At 43.2% G+C, this 21,241-nt stretch overlaps 1 long non-coding RNA gene across 1 annotated transcript; it reads left to right on the forward strand.

The window, feature by feature from the left end:
- Positions 1–12,961: 12,961 nt before the first annotated feature.
- Positions 12,962–20,874, forward strand: LOC311428594. Its single transcript, XR_014687784.1, has 3 exons — positions 12,962–13,010; positions 13,101–13,237; positions 20,623–20,874. It is a non-coding gene; the product is annotated as an uncharacterized lncRNA (long non-coding RNA).
- The last annotated feature ends 367 nt before the right edge of the window (positions 20,875–21,241 follow it).

Consider the following 21,241-nt stretch of genomic DNA (forward strand, 5'->3'; position numbering starts at 1 on the left):
CCTCTTTTCTTAGTGATGCTCCGGCAGAAGCTGTGATTCACGATTGTTTAGAAACTCTAGAGACTGTGTATTCCAGCCGACCAGACCTTAAGGAGGAGCCCATGGAAGATGCGGAAGAAACTTGGTTCACGGATGGGAGCAGTTTTGTTACGCAAAGACAACGTAAAGCTGGATATGCTATAACAACTACTCAGCAGGTAATCGAGTCTAAGCCTTTACCCCCTGGAACATCAGCTCAAAAGGCGGAGATAGTTGCTCTCACGAGAGCATTGGAACTGGCAGCGGGAAAAAGGGTAAATATTTGGACAGATTCTAAATATACATTCGGCGTGGTACATGCTCATGGAGCAATTTGGAAAGAACATGGATTGCTGACCGCTCAGTGAAAACACAAAGTATGCTGAAGAAATTTTAAAATTGTTAGAGGCTGTAAAACAACCAGAAAAGGTAGCTATCATGCATTGTCAGGGACACCAAAAGGGGAACAGCGATTTTGAAATTGGAAAATCGATTGGCAGAGGCTAAGCAGGCAGCTGAAATAACTGAGGTGAAGGCATTGTCTTTGATACCAGACGGTAAAATCCAAACTATATCCAAATTATACAAAAGAAGACTTAAAATTAATTGAAGATTTGAAAGGTAAAATGAAACCAGATGGATGAGTATATTTAAAAGATAACCCCATAGTAATACCCTCTAGTTTGACATGGCCCATAGTTCTTACAGAACACAATAAAACGCATTGGGGAGCTGGCACACTGCATAAGAGCCTGAGTCAGACATTAGTGGGACGATATGATAAAACAAGTAACTCAACAATGTAGCATTTGCTTACACAATAACCCCAATACCAAGGATAGAATAAAATTTGGAATTTTTCCTTTACCGATTGGTAAAGGAAATTATTCGGGGCAACAGTGGCAAATTGATTTTTCAGAACTCCCTAGAAAAGGGGGGTATCATTATTTACTGGTTCTGACTGACACGTTTTCAGGAAGGCCTGAAGCCTTTCCCTGTCGAACAAACAAAGCAAGAGAAGTGGTTAAAGTCTTGTTAAATGAAATAATACCATGCTTTGGGATTCTAGTAGCAATGTCTTCTGATAGAGTTTCACATTTTTGTGCACAAGTGGTAGAACAGATAAGTAAGATTCTAAAGATAGATTGGCAACTGCATACTCCTTATAGACCACAGGCAAGTGGACAGGTAGAAAAAATGAACCATTTAATTAAACAATAAATAGCTAAAATTGGATAAGAAGCTAATTTGTCATGGCCTCAATCCCTCCCTTTAGCATTACTTGGAATTAGAGTTAAACCTAGAATAAAAGGAAATTTGAGTCCCTTCAAAATCTTATATGGAAGGCCATAGCAATTTCTATTTAGTGGAGAGGACCTAACGCAGTTAGGATCAGAATATTTATATGCTTATATAACTGAACTTCAGAAACAATTAAATAAAGTACTTACATTTGTTTTAGGGACCAGGGCTAGAGGGTTGGATCAACCAATCCACCCCTTTAAGCTCGGGGATTATATATATATAAAGACTTTTTCAGGACAACCCCTACAGGAAAAATGAAAGGAAAGTGGATGGGACCATACCAAGTATTACTGACAACACACACCGCCATTAAGATTAAGAAGCAAGCAGCTTGGATCCACAATTCAAGGGTGAAGAAGGCCCCGGCGAGGATATGGACCACCACTCCAATTGGACCAACAAAATTACGGTTTTCCAGATCCTAATGATTGCAGGGGTGCGGTTCTCGGATTTGGGGTGGGCAACTTGGGATGAGAACTTACACCTGACCTTAATACAAACAATTTCTCAAGTAACTAATAAGACGAACTGTTGGGTATGCACCCATCTGCCACAGCATGGGAATAAGGGTGTATCGTAACCCTTACCCAAACCCTAACCTAACCCTTACCCCAACCCTTACCCTGACCCTTACATTAACCCTAACCCTAACCCTATCCCTAACCCTAACCCAAACCCTTACTCTAACCCTAAGCCTTATCCTAAACCTTACACTTAATCTTATCTTTAACCTTACCCTTAAACTAATACATACCCTTACGTTTCCCTCATCATAACCCTAAAATTAACCATAACCATTACCCTAACACTTCTCCTTACCTAACCCTAACCCTTACTCTAACTTTTACCCTGAGCCAGAACCTTAGACTTCCCCTACCCCTTCCCCTTACTAATACCGTTACCCTAACCCTTACCCTTACACTTACGGTTACCATTAACCTTACCCTTACCCTAACACTTACCCTTACCCTATCCCTTACACTTATCCTTATCCATACAACTTACGCTTACCCTAACACTTAACCTTAACCTAACCCTAACCCTAAACCTTACCTGAACCCTTACCCTGACCCTTACATTAACCCTTACCCTAAAACTTACACTTAACCTTAACCTTCCCCTTAACCTTAACCTAATACTTACCCTTACTTTTCCCTCACCCTAACCCTAAAATTAACCCTAACCATTACCCCAACACTTACCCTTACCCTAACCCTTACCCTTACCATAACCCATACTCTAACACATACTTCTACCCGTACCCGTACCCTTACGGTAACCCTTACCCTTACGGTAACCCTTACACTTATCGTAACCCTTACCCTTACCGTTACCGTTACCGTGGCCCTTACCCTTACCCTTACCCTTACCCTTACCCTTACCCTTACCCTTACCCTTACCCTTACCCTTACCCTAACCCTAAACCTTACCCTTATCCAAACACTTACCCTTACCGTAAACCTTACCCTTTCTGCTACACTTACCCTATGCCTAAATCTAAACCTTACACTTACCCTTAGCCTAAACCTCACCCTTACCCTTACCCATACCCTTATTCTTACCCTTTCCCGAACCCTTACCTTTACACTTACGGTTACCATTAACCTTACCCTTACCCTAACACTTATCCTTAACCTAACCCTTACCCCAACCCTTACCCCAACCCTTACCCTGACCCTTACATTAACCCTAACCCTTACCCTAAACCTTACACTTAATCTTAACCTTAACCTTACCCTTAAGATTAACCTAATACTTACGCATACGTTTTCCTGACTTTAACCCTAAAACTAACCCTAACCATTACCCTAACACTTAACCTTACCCTAACCCTAACCCTAACCCTTTCTCTTACACTTACCCTGACCTGTACCCTTACACTTACCCTTACCCTTATACTCACCCTAATTCTTACCCATACCCTAACACATATTTGTACCCTTAACCTTACTGTTACCCTTAACCTTACCCTCACCCTTACACTATCCGTTACCCTTACGCTTACCCTTAACATAAACCTTACCCTTGACCTTACCCTTACCATAAGCCATACAACAACACTTACATGTACACTTACGCTTGCACTTACCCTAGCAATTACTCGTACAATTACCCTTAACCTTACTATTAAGCTAACCCTAAACCTTACCCTTATCCTAACACTTACCCTTATCCTAAACCTTACCCTTTCTGCTACAATTACCCTTTGCCTAATTCTAAACCTTACCCGAACCCTCACCCTTACCTAAATCTAACTAAAATCTAACCATTACCCTAACCCCTCACCCTTACAATATACATATTTTTACCCTTTACCTAAACCTTTACCCCAACCCTTACCTTGACCCTTACATTAACCCTAATCCTTACACTAAACCTTACACTTACTCTTAACCTTAAACTTAGCTGTAACCTAATACTTACTCTTACGTTTCCCTCACCCTAACCCTAAAATTAACCCTAACCATTACCCTAACACTTACCCTTACCCTAACCCTTACTCAAACCCTTACAATGACCCGTACTTTTACACATACCCTTACACTTACCCTTACTCTAAAACTTACACTAACCCTTACCCTTAACTAAATCTAACCCTTACACTAAACATCATCCTTACCCTTACCATTATCCCTTCTCTTACCCTTATCCTAAACGTTTCCCAAACCCTTACCCTTACATTAAACCTAACCCTTACCATAACTCTTAACCTTATCCTTAAACTTAACCTAATACTTACCCTTATGTTTCCCTCACCCTAAACCTAAAATTAGCCTAACCATTACCCTAACACTTATCCTTACTCTAACCCTTATCCTCAACTTAAGTGTAAGTGTTAGGATAACGTTAACCTTAAGGGTGACCCTTAAGCTTATCCTTAATGTTTATGGTTAGGTTAAGGGTAATTGTACGAGTAATTGCTAGGATAAGTGTAAGCGTAAGTGTACATGTAAGTGTTGTTGTATGGCTTATGGTAAGGGTAAGGTCAAGGGTAAGGTTTATGTTAAGGGAAAGCGTAAGGGTAACGGATAGAATAAGGGTAAGTGTAACGGTTAAGTGTTAGGGTAATGGTTAGGGTTAATTTTAGGATTAGGGTGAGAAAAATGTAAGGTTAAGTACTAGCTTAAGGTTAAGTGTAAGGTTAAGGTTAAGATTAAGTGTAAGGTTTAGGTTAAGGGTAAGGCTTCAGGGAAGGGGTAAAGTTCAGGGAAAGGTTTGGGGTAAGGTTTAGGGTTAGGTTCAGCTTAAGGGGAAGGGTTGGTGTAAGGTTAAGGGTATGGATAAGGATAAGGGTAAGGGTAAGGGTTAGCGTAAGAGTAAGATTAATGGTAAGGTTTATGTTAAGGGTAAGCGTAAGGGTAACGGATAGAGTAAGGGTAAGGGTACAAATATGTGTTATGGTATGGGTTATGGTATGGGTAAGAGTTAGGGTAATGTAAGGGTAAGGGTGAGTGTAAGGGTATGGGTCAGGGTAAGGGTAAGAGTAAGGGTTAGGGTTAGGGTAAGGGTAAGTGTTGGAATAATGGTTAGGGTTAATTTTAGGGTTAGGGTGAGGGAAACGTAAGGGTAAGTATAGGGTTAAGGTAAGGGTAAGTGTAAGGTTTAGATTTAGGCTAAGGGTAAGTGTAGCAGAAAGGGTAAGGTTTACTGTAAGGTTTAAGGTTTCGGCTTAGGTTAAGGGTAAGGGTAAGAGTAAGGGTAATTGTACGAGTAATTGCTAGGGTAAGTGTAAGCGTAAGTGTACATGTAAGTGTTGTTGTATGGCTTATGGTATGGTAAGGTCAAGGGTAAGGTTTATGTTAAGGGTAAGCGTAAGGGTAAGGGATAGAGTAAGGGTAAGGGTAAGGTTAAGGGTAACGGTAAGGTTAAGGGTACAAATATGTGTTAGGGTATGGGTTATGGTATGGGTAAGAATTAGGGTAAGTATAAGGGTAAGGGTAAGTGTAAGGGTACAGGTCAGGGTAAGGGTTAGAGTAAGGGTTAGGGTTAGGGTTAGGGTAAGGTTAAGTGTTAGGGTAATGGTTAGGGTTAGTTTTAGGGTTAAAGTCAGGAAAACGTATGCGTAAGTATTAGGTTAATGTTAAGGGTAAGGTTAAGGTTAAGAGTAAGTGTAAGGTTTAGGGTAAGGGTTTGGGTTAATGTAAGGGTCAGGGTAAGGGTTGGGGTAAGGTTTAGGGTAAGGGTTAGGTTAAGGATAAGTGTTAGGGTAAGGGTAAGGTTAATGGTAACCGTAAGTGTAAAGGTAAGGGTTCGGGAAAGGGTAAGAATAAGGGTATGGGTAATGGTAAGGGTGAGGTTTAGGCTAAGGGTAAGTGTAAGGTTTAGATTTACGCTAAGGGTAAATGTAGCAGAAAGGGTAAGGTTTACGGTAAGGGTAAGTGTTAGGATAAGGGTAAGCTTTAAGTTTAGGTTAAGGGTAAGGTATAGGGTAAGGGTAAGAGTAAGGGTAAGGGTAAGGGTAAGGGTAAGGGCAATGGTAACGGTAACAGTAAGGGTAAGTGTTACGGTAAGGGTAAGGGTTACCGTAAGGGTACTGGTACGGGTAGAGGTATGTGTTAGAGTATGGGTTATGGTAAGGGTAAGGGTTAGGGTAAGGGTAAGTGTTGGGGTAATGGTTAGGGTTAATTTTAGGGTTAGGGTGCGGGAAACGTAAGGGTAAGTATTAGGTTAAGGTTAAGGGTAAAGTTAAGGTTAAGTGTAAGTTTTAGGGTAAGGGTTAATGTAAGGGTCAGGGTAAGGGTTCAGGTAAGGTTTAGGGTTAGGGTTAGGTTAAGGTTAAGTGTTAGGGTAAGCGTAAGTTGTATGGATAAGGATAAGTGTAAGGGATAGGGTAAGGGTAAGTGTTAGGGTAAGGGTAAGATTAATGGTAACCGTAAGTGTTAGGGTAAGGGTAAGAGTAAGGGGAAGAGTAAGGGGAAGGGGAAGTCTAAGGGTCCGGGTCAGGGTAAAAGTTAGAGTAAGGGTTAGGGTTAGGGTTCGGTAAGGATAAGTGTTAGGGTAATGGTTACGGTTAATTTTAGGGTTATGATGAGGGAAACGTAAGGGTATGTATTAGTTTAAGGGTAAGGTTAAAGTTAAGATTAAGTGTAAGGTTTAGGTTAAGGGTTAAGGTTAGAGTAAGGGTTAGGGTTAGGGTTAGGGTTAGGGTTAGGGTTAGGGTTAGGGTTAGGGTTAGGGTTAGGGTTAGGGTTAGGGTTAGGGTTAGGGTAAGGGTTAGGGATAATGTAAGGGTCAGGGTAAGGGTTGGGGTAAGGTTTAGGTTAAGGGTAAAAGTAAGTATAATGGTAAGGGTAAGAGTGAAGGTTAGGGTAATGGTTAGATTTAGGTAAGGGTGAGGGTTCGGGTAAGGTTTAGAATTAGGCAAAGGGTAAGTGTAGCAGAAAGGGTAAGGTTTAGGATATAAGGTAAGTGTTAGGATAAGGGTAAGGTTTAGGGTTAGCTTAATAGTAAGGTTAAGGGTAATTGTACGAGTAATTGCTAGGGTAAGTACAAGCGTAAGCGCACATGTAAGTGTTGTTGTATGGCTTATGATAAGGGTTAGGTTAAGGTTAAGGTTTATGTTAGGTGTAAGTGTAAGGGTAACGGAGACAATAAAGGTAAGGGTAAGGGTAAGGGGAACGGTTAGGTTAAGGCTACAAGTACGTGTTAGGGTATGGGTTATGCTAAGGGAAAGGCTTAGGGTAAGGGTAAGTGTAAGGGCATGGGTCAGGGTAAGGGTTAGAGTAAGGGTTAGAGTTACGGTTCGGGTTAGGGTAAGGGTAAGTGTTAGGGTAATGGTTAGGGTTAATTTTAGGGTTAGGGTGAGGGAAACGTAAGGGTAAGTATTAGGTTAATGTTAAGGGTAAGGTTATGGTTAAGAGTAAGTGTAAGTTTTAGGGTAAGGGTTAGGGTTAATGTAAGGGTCAGGGTAAGGGCTGGGGTAAGGTTTAGGGTTAGGGTTAGGTTAAGGGTAAGGATTAGGGTAAGGGTAAGGGCATGGATAAGGATAAGTGTAAGTGTTAGGGTAAGGGTAATGTTAAAGGTAACAGTAAGTGTAAGGAGAAGGGTTAGGGTAAGGGTAAGAGAAAGGGTATTGGTAATGATAAGGGTGAGAGTTACAGTAAGGGTAAGATTTAAAGTAATGTTTAGTAAGATTTAAAGTAAGGTTTAGATTTAGGCTAAGGGTAAATGTAGCAGAAAGGGTAAGGTTTACTGTAAGGTTTAAGGTTTCGGCTTAGGTTAAGGGTAAGGGTAAGGGTAAGGGTAATCGTACTAGGAATTGCTAGGGTAAGTGTAAGCGTAAGTGTACATGTAAGTGTTGTTGTATGGCTTATGGTAAGGGTAAGGTCAAAAGTAAGGTTTATGTAAAGAGTAAGCTTAAGGGTAACGGATAGAGTAAGGGTAAGGGTAAGGTTAAGGGTAACGGTAAGGTTAAGGGTACAAATATGTGTTAGGGTATGGATTATGGTATGGGTAAGAATTAGGGTAAGTAAAAGGGTAAGGGTAAGGTTAAGTGTTAGGGTAATGGTTAGTATTAGTTTCAGGGTTAAAGTCAGGAAAACGTATGCGTAAGCATTAGGTTAATGTTAAGGGTAAGGTTAAGAGTAAGTGTAAGGTTTAGGGTAAGGGTTACGGTTAATGTAAGGGTCAGGATAAGGGTTGGGGTAAGGTTTAGCGTAAGGGTTAGGTTAAGGATAAGTGTTAGGGTAAGGGTAAGGTTAATGGTAACCGTAAGTGTAAAGGTAAGGGTTATGGTAAGGGTAAGAATAAGGGTATGGGTAATGGTAGCAGAAAGGGTAAGGTTTCCGGTAAGGGTAAGTGTTTGGATAAGGGTAAGGTTTAGGGTTAGGGTAAGGGTAAGGGATAGGGTAAGGGTAAGGGTAAGAGTAAGGGAAAGGGAAAGGGTAAGGGTAAGGGTAAGGGTAAGGGTAAGGGTAAGGGTAAGGGTAAGGGTAAGGGTAGGGTAAGGGTAAGGGTTACGGTAAGGGTAAGGGTTACCGTAAGGGTACGGGTACGGGTAGAAGTATGTGTTAGAGTATGGGTTATGGTAAGGGTAAGGGTTAGGGTAAGGGTAAGTGTTGGGGTAATGGTTAGGGTTAATTTTAGGATTAGGCTGAGGGAAAAGTAAGGGTAAGTATTAGGTTAAGGTTAAGGGTAAGGTTAAGGTTAAGTGTAAGTTTTAGGGTAAGGGTTAATGTAAGGGTCAGGGTAAGGGTTCAGGTAAGGTTTAGGGTTAGGGTTAGGTTAAGGTTAAGTGTTAGGGTAAACGTAAGTTGTATGGATAAGTATAAGTGTAAGGGATAGGGTAAGAGTAAATGTTAGGGTAAGGGTAAGGTTAATGGTAACCGTAAGTGTAAGGGTAAGGGTTAGGGTAAGGGTAAGCGTAAGGGGAAGGGTAAGGGGAAGTCTAAGGTTACGGGTCAGGGTTTAAAGTTAGAGTAAGGGTTAGGGTTAGGGTTAGGTAAGGATAAGTGTTAGGGTAATGGTTACGGTTAATTTTAGGGTTATGATGAGGGAAACGTAAGGGTATGTATTAGTTTAAGGGTAAGGTTAAAGTTAAGATTAAGTGTAAGGTTAAACTTAAGATTAAGTGTAAGGTTTAGGTTAAGGGTTAGGGTTAGAGTAAGGGTTAGGGTTAGGGTTAGGGTAAGGGTTAGGGTAAGTGTTAGGGTAATGGTTAGGGTTAATTTTAGGACTTAGGGTGAGGGAAATGTAAGGGTAAGTGTTAGGGTAATGGTTAAGGGTAAGGTTAAGGTTAAGAGTAAGTGTAAGCTTTAGGGTAAGGGTTACGGTTAATGTAAGGGTCAGGGTAAAGGCTGGGATAAGGTTTAGGGTTAGGGTTAGGTTAAGGGTAAAGATTAGGGTAAGGGTAAGGGCATGGATAAGGATAAGTGTAAGTGTTAGGGTAAGGGTTATGTTAAAGGTAACAGTAAGTGTAAGGAGAAGGGTTAGGGTAAGGGTAAGAGTAAGGGTATTGGTAATGATAAGGGTGAGGGTTACAGTAGGGGTAAGTGTAAGGTTTAGATTTAGGCTAAGGGTAAGTGTAGCAGAAAGGGTAAGGTTTACTGTAAGGTTTAGGCTTAGGTTAAGGGTAAGGGTAAGGGTAATTGTACGAGTAATTTTAGGGTTAGGTTAAGGTTAAGTGTTAGGGTAATGGTTAGGGTAAATTTAAGGGTTAAAGTCAGGAAAACATATGCGTAAGTATTAGGTTAATGTTAAGAGTAAAGTTAAGGTTAAGAGTAAGTGTAAGGTTTAGGGTAAGGCTTAGCGTTAATGTAAGGGTCAGGGTAAGGGTTGGGGTAAGGTTTAGGTTAAGGGTTAATGTAAGCATTATGATAAGGGTAAGGGTGAGTGTAGGGTAAGGTTTAGAATTAGGCAAAGAGTAAGTGTAGCAGAAAGGGTAAGGATTACGGTAAGGGTAAGTGCTAGGATAAGTGTAAGGTTGAGGATTAGGTTAAGGGTAAGGGTAATGGTTTGGTAGGGGTAAGGGTAAGGTTAATTGTACGAGTAGTTGCCAGGGTAAGTGGAAACGTAAGTGAACATGTAAGTGTTGTTCTATGGCTTATGGTAAGGGTAAGGTTAAGAGTAAGTTTTATGTTAAGGATAAGCGTAAGAGTAACAAATAGAGTAAGGGTAAGGGTAACAGTAAGGTTAAGGGTAGAAGTATGTGTTAGAGTATGGGCTATGGTAAGGGTAAGGGTAGAGTAAGAGTAAGGGTAAGGGTATGTGTAAGCGTATGGTTCATTGTAAGGGTTACAGTAAGGGTTAGGGTAAGGGTAAGTGTTAGGGTAATAGTTAGGGTTAATTTTAGGGTTAGGGTGAGGGAAACGTAAGGGTAAGTATTAGATTACAGCTAAGGTTAAGGTTAAGAGTAAGTGTAAGATTTAGGGTAAGGGTTAGGGTTAATGTAAGGGTCAGGGTAAGGGTTGGGGTAAGGTTTAGGGTAAGGGTTAGGTTAAGGATAAGCGTTAGGGTAAGGGTAAGTTTAATGGTAACCGTAAGTGTAAAGGTAAGGGTTAGGGTAAGGGTAAGAATAAGAGTATGGGTAAGGGTAAGGGTGAGGGTTAGGCTAAGGGTAAGTGTAGCAGAAAGGGTAAGGTTTACTGTAAGGTTTAATGTTTCGGCTTCGGTTAAGGGTAAGGGTAAGGGTAATTGTACGAGGAATTGCTAGGGTAAGTGTAAGCGTAAGTGTACATGTAAGTGTACATGTAAGTGTTGTTGTATGGCTTATGGTAAGGGTAAGGTCAAGGGTAAGGTTTATATTAAGGGTAAGCGTAAGGGTAAGGGATAGAGTAAGGGTAAGGGTAAGGTTAAGGGTAACGGTAAGGTTAAGGGTACAAATATGTGTTAGGGTATGGGTTATGGTATGGGTAAGAATTAGGGTGAGTATAAGGGTAAGGGTAAGTGTAAGGGTACAGGTCAGGGTAAGGGTTAGAGTAAGGGTTAGGGTTAGGGTTAGGGTAAGGTTAAGTGTTAGGGTAATGGTTAGGGTTAGTTTTAGGGTTAAAGTCAGGAAAACGTATGCGTAAGTATTAGGTTAATGTTAAGGGTAAGGTTAAGGTTAAGAGTAAGTGTAAGGTTTAGGGTAAGGGTTAGGGTTAATGTAAGGGTCAGGGTAAGGGTTGGGGTAAGGTTTAGCGTAAGGGTTAGGTTAAGGATAAGTGTTAGGGTAAGGGTAAGGTTAATGGTAACCGTAAGTGTAAAGGTAAGGGTTCGGGAAAGGGTAAGAATAAGGGTATGGGTAAGGGTAAGGGTGAGGGTAAGGCTAAGGGTAAGTGTAAGGTTTAGATTTACGCTAAGGGTAAGTGTAGCAGAAAGGGTAAGGTTTACGGTAAGGGTAAGTGTTAGGATAAGGGTAAGATTTAGGGTTAGGGTAAGGGTAAGGGTAAGGGTAAGGGTAAGGGTAAGGGTAAGGGTAAGGGTAAGGGTAAGGGTAAGGGTAAGGGTAAGGGTAAGGGTAAGGGTAAGGGTAAGGGTAAGGGTAAGGGTAAAGGTAAGGGTTAGGGTAAGAGTAAGAATAAGGGTATGGGTAATGGTAAGGGTGAGGGTTAGGCTAAGGTTAAGTGTAAGGTTTAGATTTAGGCTAAGGGTAAGTGTAGCAGAAAGGGTAAGGTTTACGGTAAGGGTAAGTGTTAGGATAAGGGTAAGGTTTAGGGTTAGGTTAAGGGTAAGGGATAGGGTAAGGGATTGGGTAAGGGATAGGGTAAGAGTAAGGGTAAGGGTAAGGGTAAGGGTAAGGGTAAGGGTAAGGGTAAGGGTAAGGGTAAGGGTAAGGGTAAGGGTAAGGGTAAGAGTAAGAGTTAGGGTAACGGAAAGCGTAAGGGTACGGGTGGAAGTATGTGTTAGAGTATGGGTTATGATAAGGGTAAGGGTTAGGGTAAGAGTAAGTGTAAGGGTATGTTTAAGTGTACGGGCCACTGTAAGTGTTAGAGTAAGGGTTAGGTTAGGGGTAACTGTTAGGGTAATGGTTAGGGTTAATTTTAGGGTTAGTGTGAGGAAAACGTAAAGGTAAGTATTAGGTTAAGGTTAAGAGCAAGTGTAAGGTTTAGGTTAAGGGTAAGGGTTAATGTAATGGTACTGGAAAGGGTTCAGGTAAGGTTTAGGGTTAGAGTTAGGTTAGGGTTAAGTGTTAGGAAAAGGGTAAGTTGTATGTATAAGAATAAGTGTAAGAGTAAGGGTATTGGTAATGATAAGGGTGAGGGTTAAGGATAAGGTATAAGGATAATGGTATTTAAATTTTTTAATTCAATTTATTTTAAATTAAAATTTTTTAATTTAATTAATTAATATTTTAATTGTACGAGTAATTGCTAGGGCAAGTTTAAGCGTAAGTGTACATTTAAGTGTTGTTGTGTGGCTTATTGTAAGGGTAAGGTTAAGTGTTAGGGTAATGGTTATGGTTAATTATAGGGTTAGGGTGAGAGAAACGTAAGATTAAGTATTAGCTAAAGGTTAAGGGTAAGGTTAATGTTAAGAGTAAGTGTAAGGTTTAGGGTAAGGGTTAGGTTAAGGATAAGTGTTAGGGTAAGGGTAAGGTTAATGGTAACCGTAAGTGTAAAGGAAAGGGTTAGGATAAGAGTAAGAATAAGGGTATGGGTAATGGTAAGGGTGAGGGTTAGGCTAAGGGTAAGTGTAAGGTTTAGATTTACGCTAAGGGTAAGTGTAGCAGAAAGGGTAAGGTTTACGGTAAGGTTTAAGGTTTAGGGTTAGGTTAAGGGGAAGGGGAAGGGGAAGGTAAGGGGAAGGGTTGGAGTAAGGTATAGGGTAAGGGTAAGGTTATGGTTAAAGGAAAGAGTAAGGGTAAGGAAAAAGTAAAGGTAAGGATTTGGGTAATGGTAAGGGTGAGAAGGGTTAGGGTAAGGGTTACGGTAAGGGTTAGGTAACGCAGTGTACAACCTGGGACGTCACACGCAGAGCTGCCTCTGGCAAGGTGAGTGAGGAACAGATGTAGCAGTTGTTGTGTTGTAGGTCTCACTGTTCCTCTAAGCATCCCCTCTTTGTCTTTTAGAGGTGTTGTAGCTGTTTGAAGAGGGTAGATTGAAGCATCTGCCTCGGGGGCTGGTAAGCGGCAGAGGTAAGGGAGCAGATGAGAGTAACTTACCTAGTTGTGCTGTGTCTTTGGATGCTGCATCGGCCTATGTGTTTCTTTTTCTTTCACAGGTGTCTCGCACAGGCTCAAAGGAGCAAACTGCACTCTGAAGAGCTGTGTAAGAAGAGGGGCTGGTCATGAGCTGGGTTGGAGCAGAACGACCAAGTAGCACAAGGTGACTATGAAAGGTGTCCGTCTTGCTTTGCAGGTGCCGTGGCAGGCTCTCCACAGAAGTGGATAAGGATATGAGATAAGGCCAGAGAGCGACAAGGAGCGGCACGTGCAGGGATGGTTTTGAAGCGCTGCGGTGGCTTACTCTTCTGTTCATCAGGTGCCACAGGCAAGGTGGGTTGTAACATCAGTCCTTATATTTGCATGAAAGCAGTTCACTTGAATGCCACAGTGCATCTGAGTAGGGTGTTCTAGCAGAACAAGCTTGTCTGGCACAGCGGTGCCTGATGGCAGTGTGTTTCCTCAGGTGAAGAGGTGCCTGAAGCCCCATCCTATCTAGCCTGCACACAATTATCTGAGAATGAAAGCTGCTTTCCAGTAATTCAGAAAGCCAAGTTACGTCTCAGCCTTGAGCATCTCGGGCTTTTGGGCCTGTCTGTAACATTTGGCACCAGCACTAATACTTTTTTTGGCATACGTTTAGCGTTTGGGGCCTGTGTCTGGGATTTGGGCCCTGTCTCGAAACACTGGGGCTTTGTCCTGGGTTTTGGAGCCTGCCTCTAGAGTTCAGGGCCTGTGATTAGGCTTTTGGGGTCTGTGTCTGGGGGCCGGTATCTGGGGGCAAGGGGGGAGCTGCTTGTAGACCCTTGGGGCCGGCATTGAGGGGGTTGGGAGCTGACTCTACACCTTTGGGGCCTGCTTCTGGGGGCGGGGGGGGGTTGAGACCAGCATCTGTGGGAGGGGTGGGAGCTCTTTGTATTCCTTTGGAGCCTGTGTCGGGGGGCGGGGGGGAAGGGGAGGGTTGGTTGGGAGCTGCTTGTACACTGTTGGAGCCTGGGTTGAGGGAGGAGGTTTGGAGCTGCTTCTACACCTTTGGGCCTGGCATCGGGGGTAGGGGGTTGGGTGCTGGTTGTAGGGGCCTGTGTTTGGGGGGGGGGGGTTTGGGACCTGCGTCTGGGGGAGGGGTGGGAGCTGCTTATACACCTTTGGGGCCTGCATGTGTGGGGGGTCAGGGCCTGTGTCTAGCGGGCTGGGAACTGCTTGTACAATGTAGGAATCTGTTTCTGCAGGGTGGCTGGGAGCTGTTTGTACAACTTTGGGGCCAGCATCTGGGGGTGGCTGGGAGCTGCCTGTACACTGTAGGGGCCTGTGTTTGTGGGGGGCTTGGGGGCCTCCCTCGCGGCAGGGGGGGAGGGTTGGGAGCTGCTTGTATAGGGTAGGGGGCCTGCCTGGCAGGGGTTGGGAGCTGCTTGTAGAATTTGGGTCGCTGTGTCTGGGGGGGCGGTTGGGGCCTGTGTCTCAGGGGTGTTGGGAACTGGTTGTACACCTTTGGGTCCTGTCTCAGGGGGGGAGCTACTTGTACACTTTTGGGGTCTGTATTTGAGGGGGGTTGTGATTCAAAGATCGAAGCCGAAATTCCTTTAAGTGGTATATTCTTTATTGCAGCGCTGGATGCACGGGGGATCTCTCCACCTATCGTGAATACCTAAAGCGGAAAGCAGTCTTGAATTTATACAATCAATCTATCAATATTCTACAAGCACCTATACATATGCATTACCTATCCCCGCCTTCCCTCGCTTCTTATGCTAATTAGCCTTTTGGCACCTTGCGCCTGCGTAGAGCCTTCCAAGAATTGTGGGCAGGGGTCTTTGGGACGTGGGCAGGGGTCTCTGGGAGGAAGACCCCGAGTCTTCCTCACAGTGTACTTTTCACCTTTGGTCAAGAATCTGCTGAATTGGCATGTTTCTTAATTGCGAGAGCTGGTTGTTGCCAATTCTTCCATTTGTTGTATCTTTATAATGAATTCCAATGTCCAGTTTTGAGATTTATAGTCCTTACGTTTGTTTCTCTGTCCGTCTGCCGCTTCCTTATCATGAGTTTCAGTGTCTTGTTTTGAGATATACAGTCCATGTCTGGGGATTGTCCTTGCCTCCCCAATGCCTCCCCAATACCTCCTTAATCAATCCCCCCTTTTCTTTTCCCATGCAAATTCTTTTGCATCAGATACTTTCATTATTTACAGTAACACAACAAAGCAGGCATCTAAACAACATGCACACAAATATTCCTAACACTACTAATACGATTAGAGCAATGAATACTTGTTTCAACCATTGGAAATTGGGCAACCAGGAGGTTAACTTATTCCATATTTCACTAAAACTCCATGAAAGATCATCTTTACTGATCTCATGTAGGATCCTTGTCTGCTTCCATATTTCTTCCAGGTCGGTAGAGATCCTTCCACTCTGATCTACATACATACAACAGCTTGTGTTTATTACTGTACAGACTCCCCCTTGAGTGGCCAGTAACAAGTCTAGGGTCATCTGCTTTTGTAATACTACCTGTGATAAACTAGATATCTCTTCTTGTTGAGCCTTCATAGCATCCAGAATTTTGTTTTCTAACTTCTCTATAATTGCAGAAATATTAACTATTGCCTTTTCCAATTCACTCACTCCTAACCATGTGACAAACCATCACACAAAACTATGAAAAGGGGTGTGTCTCTCTACCAATGGATTGTTAATTTTTCATCTGATTCTCCGGATATGATTTCTCAAGTAACCTCGAGGCACTACATCATGTACTGTCATACTGGGGACTACCGCTCCAAGAGTGCAAGTTCCCTTCCAATTCTCAGGCAAGACCTTACGGGCTGTATCATTGCATAGCCAATACCACCCTTTTCCTTTTGGAACCGTCCAGCTGGTTGAATTTGCCCAGCCGCTAGTCGTACTAATATCAATTGTTCAATTACAAGATGTCTGATTTCCCACATAAGTAGTATCCGTATTTATACAATGCTGTTTTCCTATACCCTTAGGCGGGTTACACCTTTGTACACATACATAATAGGATTCTAACGGCATGAAGCTACTCACTTCTAGTTCCAAAACTTCTTAATATTTTCGACCCCAAGATGTGTTTTCCCACAAATTAGTCCAAGATAAGTTTGCAGGCAAGGGAATCCCGATTAACGATACACCCTTATTCCCATGCTGTGGCAGATGGGTGCATACCCAACAGTTCGTCTTATTAGTTACTTGAGAAATTGTTTGTATTAAGGTCAGGTGTAAGTTCTCATCCCAAGTTGCCCACCCCGAATCCGAGAACCGCACCCCTGCAATCATTAGGATCTGGAAAACCGTAATTTTGTTGGTCCAATTGGAGTGGTGGTCTATATCCTCGCCGGGACCTTCTTCACCCTTGAATTGTGGATCCAAGCTGCTTGCTTCTTAATCTTAATGGCGGTGTGTGTTGTCAGTAATACTTGGTATGGTCCCATCCACTTTCCTTCCATTTTTCCTGCACGGGTTGTCCTGAAAAAGTCTTTATATATATATAATCCCCGAGCTTAAAGGGGTGGATCGGTTGATCCAACCCTCTAGCCCTGGTCCCTAAAACAAATGTATGTACTTTATTTAATTGTTTCTGAAGTTCAGTTATATAAGCATATAAATATTCTGATCCTAACTGCATTAGGTCCTCTCCACTAAATAGAAATTGCTACGGCCTTCCATATAAGATTTTGAAGGGACTCAAATTCCCTTTTATTCTAGGTTTGACTCTAATTCCAAGTAATGCTAAAGGGAGGGATTGAGGCCATGACAAATTAGCTTCTTATCCAATTTTAGCTATTTATTGTTTAATTAAATGGTTCATTTTTTCTACCTGTCCACTTGCCTGTGGTCTATAAGGAGTATGCAGTTGCCAATCTATCTTTAGAATCTTACTTATCTGTTCTACCACTTGTGCACAAAAATGTGAAACTCTATCAGAAGACATTGCTACTAGAATCCCAAAGCATGGTATTATTTCATTTAACAAGACTTTAACCACTTCTCTTGCTTTGTTTGTTCGACAGGGAAAGGCTTCAGGCCTTCCTGAAAACGTGTCAGTCAGAACCAGTAAATAATGATACCCCCCTTTTCTAGGGAGTTCTGAAAAATCAATTTGCCACTGTTGCCCCGAATAATTTCCTTTACTGATTATTCCAAATTTTATTCTATCCTTGGTATTGGGGTTATTGTGTAAGCAAATGCTACATTGTTGAGTTACTTGTTTTATCATATCGTCCCACTAATGTCTGACTCGGGCTCTTATGCAGTGTGCCAGCTCCCCAATGCGTTTTATTGTGTTCTGTAAGAACTATGGGCCATGTCAAACTAGAGGGTATTACTATGTGGTTATCTTTTAAATATACTCATCCATCTGGTTTCATTTTACCTTTCAAATCTTCAATTAATTTTAAGTCTTCTTTTGTATAATTTGATATAGTTTGGATTTTACCGTCTGGTATCAAAGACAATGCCTTCACCTCAGTTATTTCAGCTGCCTGCTTAGCCTCTGCCAATCGATTTTCCAATTTCAAAATCGCTGTTCCCCTTTTGGTGTCCCTGACAATGCATGATAGCTACCTTTTCTGGTTGTTTTACAGCCTCTAACAATTTTAAAATTTCTTCAGCATACTTTGTGTTTTCACTGAGCGGTCAGCAATCCATGTTCTTTCCAAATTGCTCCATGAGCATGTACCACGCCGAATGTATATTTAGAATCTGTCCAAATATTTACCCTTTTTCCCGCTGCCAGTTCCAATGCTCTCGTGAGAGCAACTATCTCCGCCTTTTGAGCTGATGTTCCAGGGGGTAAAGGCTTAGACTCGATTACCTGCTGAGTAGTTGTTATAGCATATCCAGCTTTACGTTGTCTTTGCGTAACAAAACTGCTCCCATCCGTGAACCAAGTTTCTTCCGCATCTTCCATGGGCTCCTCCTTAAGGTCTGGTCGGCTGGAATACACAGTCTCTAGAGTTTCTAAACGATCGTGAATCACAGCTTGTGCCGGAGCATCACTAAGAAAAGAGGCTAGATTCACAATATGAATTATCACAATTTCCACGTCATCCTGTTCTACCAATATTGCTTGATATTTCAAAATCATCAATTCTTGTTTAAGTTGTTTAAAGACTTTTTGTGCTTCCCCAGTCCAGAGTAACTTTGACTGGTTAATCTTTATCAATTCACATAGAGGCTTTACCAATAGTCCATAATTATAAATCCAAAGGCGACACCAACCTGTCATTCCTAAAAAGCTTTGTAGCTCCTTTACTATTTGAGGTTCTGGAGTCCGGCAAATGACTTCCTTATGTTCAGTTCCTAGTTCTCGTTGTCCTTCCGAAATGTCAAATCCCAGATAGGTCACACTTTGTTGAGCCAGCTGGACTTTCTGTCAAGAGACTTGATATCCATTTAAACCCAGAAAATTAAGACGACTTATAGTCCATTGAATACAACTCCCTTTAGTCTCGGTAGCTATTAAGAGATCATCTACATATTGTAACAAAGCACCTTCAGTGTCCGGAGGTATCCATGTTTCAAGTTCCCTTGCTAATTGGTTTCCAAAAATAGTGGGGCTATTCTTGAATCCTTGAGGTAGTAATGTCCACGTAAGCTGCGTCTTTCTGCCTGAATCGGGATTTTCCCATTCAAAGGCGAATAGGTTTTGGCTTTCTGTGGCTAAGCCTAGGCAGAAGAAGGCATCTTTTAAATCCAGTACGGTAAACCAGACTTGACTATTCTTTAATTTAGTCAGCAAAGTATAAGGGTTTGCCACTACTGGATGTATATCCTCAGTGATTTTATTTATGGCCCTCAAATCCTGAACTAGCCTATAGCTTTTTCATCTGCCTTTTTAATTGGCAATATGGGTGCATTGTATTCTGATTCGCATTCAATCAATAATCCATACTGTAAAAATTGATCAATTATCTCTTTAATTCCTTTCCTATCTTCTATCCTCAAAGGATATTACTTAACCTTAACGGGTTTCTCTCCTGGCTTTAATTTAATAATTAAATTTTAGGATTAGGTGCTGGTTGTAGGGGCCTGTGTTTGGGGGGGGGGGGCTTGGGACCTGCGTCTGGGGGAGGGGTGGGAGCTGCTTGTACACCTTTGGGGCCTGCATGTGTGGGGGGTCAGGGCCTGTGTCTAGCGGGCTGGGAACTGCTTGTACAATGTAGGAATCTGTTTCTGCAGGGTGGCTGGGAGCTGTTTGTACAACTTTGGGGCCAGCATCTGGGGGTGGCTGGGAGCTGCCTGTACACTGTAGGGGCCTGTGTTTGTGGGGGGCTTGGGGGCCTCCCTCGGGGGGTGGGGAGTTGCTTGTATAGGGTAGGGGGCCTGCCTGGCAGGGGTTGGGAGCTGCTTGTAGAATTTGGGTCGCTGTGTCTGGGGGGGGGGGTTGGGGCCTGTGTCTCAGGGGTGTTGGGAACTGGTTGTACACCTTTGGGTCCTGTCTCTGGGGGGGAGCTACTTGTACACTTTTGGGGTCTTTATTTGAGGGGGGTTGGGAGTTGCTCATGCATTCTAGGTGCCTCCCTTTTGAAAAGGGTTGGGGCCTGCATCTGTGGGTGGTTGGGAGCTGCTTGTACACTATAGGGGCCATGGTCTTGGAGGGGGGTCTGGGCTGTTTATACACCTCTGTGGCCTGTGTTTGGGGGGGGGGGGGGGCCTGTGCCTGGGGAAGTTGGGAGCTGTTTGTTCACTCTAGGAGCCTCCATTTGGGGGTCTTTGGGGCCTCCCTTTGAGGGGGAGGGAGTTGGGAGTTGGTTGTACACCTCCGCATCCCGTGTCTTGGGGGGGGTGGGGGGAGTGGGACCGGTCTCTGAAGGGGCGGGTTGTGAGCTGCTTGTACACCTGTGTCGGGGGGAGGGTAGGGGGGTTGGCGGGGGTCGGGTCCGGGTCTTGGGCCAGTGTCTGGGTGGAGTCCAGTTCTTGGGAGGGGGTGGTGGGGTAGGAGCTGCTTGTGGGCAGTTGGGGTCTGCATCTGGGTGTGGTTGGTGCCTGCTTCTGTTGGCAGTTTGGGGCCTGCTTGTAGACTTGTGCAGCCTGGGTTTGGGGGCTTTTCTGTAACGTTTGGGGCCTGCATTTTTGCTTTGGGATGCATCTTGAGCTTTTGAGGCCTAGCAGTAGCATTTGGGGCCTGCATCTGGGGCTTTTCTGTAGCATTTTGGTTGCGTATTTGTGATTTGGGGCCTGTATCGTGGGTTTTGCCTTTTTTGTAGTTTCCATCTTTGTGTGTGTGTGTTTCGTTGTTGGTTGTCTGGGGTTAGGGGCAGTTTGGGGTTTGGATTAAGGTCAGTGTCATTAGCGTTAGGGGGTTGATAATAAGGGTTAGGGTTGTGGTTAGAGTTGTTAGGTTTAAGGGGAATAAGGATTTCAGGGTAAGGGGATCAAGGTTGTGGGAATAAAAATGTTGTTTTTGCGCAGTTACATCCTGTAGAGGGAAGGAAGGTGGTATTGAGATATGCTTGCAGTGATAAGACAGCTTAACAGTGTGAAATGAGTTCATCTGATTCGTGTCAATATGGAACAATGCTAGGGCCGCATGATATGATGAAAAGTCTGAGAAAACCAGAGTGGTTAATATATATAGTTCTTGAATCTTGCAAAGGAATGGTCCAGCAATTCGGGTCAATAGGGGATAAGAGAACAAAGGGGTTTCAGAATAACTGCTAACTATTACAACTGTTGCATGGGACACTATGCAAGTGTCTGCCATCCAGCCAAGATGGACAAAGGAGATGGACAAGAGAAAAGCCTGGGAGGAAGACTACGAGCCTTCAGTACGAGCGGCCCCCAGAGGGACCACCGGAGACTGATAACGCCTGCACCAGTGGGAGGGTTTGGATTCTGGGAACTAATTAGAATAACCCTGCCTTTTGTAGAAGTAGTAATGAATATGTATTAGCCTAGCAGCATAAAAACCAGCCGCCTAATGTAACTTGTGTGCGTCTTGGTGGAGCAGAGACTCCTGGCGCACCCAGCGCTGCTTGCTTACCTCTATTCATTTAATAAATTGTAAATTTCAATTGCAATCCTATTTGGGACCCAGTCATTTATTACAAGTGGGCTCTCGTCCGGGAGGGCTTTGGTTCCTGATTTCTGGTTTGATCTAGGAGAGGCACCCCCACCATTTGGTGGCTGCTGTTTGAGTCAGGTCGGAACTAATGGCATCTTAAACCTGAATAAAGGTAAGCAAAGTTTCTGATTCTTTTTTTCAGCTCCCTTGCCAGCTGCAGCACTATATTTTGCCCATAATTGTGTGTGTGAAGATCCGAACGAAGATGACGGAGTCGTAAGCATTTAAAGCGTATACCGTTCGGTTGGG

Source organism: Aythya ferina (genome assembly GCF_964211825.1).
Source record: "Aythya ferina genome assembly, contig: HAP1_SCAFFOLD_97, whole genome shotgun sequence".
In the NCBI taxonomy this organism is placed as follows: Eukaryota; Metazoa; Chordata; class Aves; order Anseriformes; family Anatidae; genus Aythya; species Aythya ferina.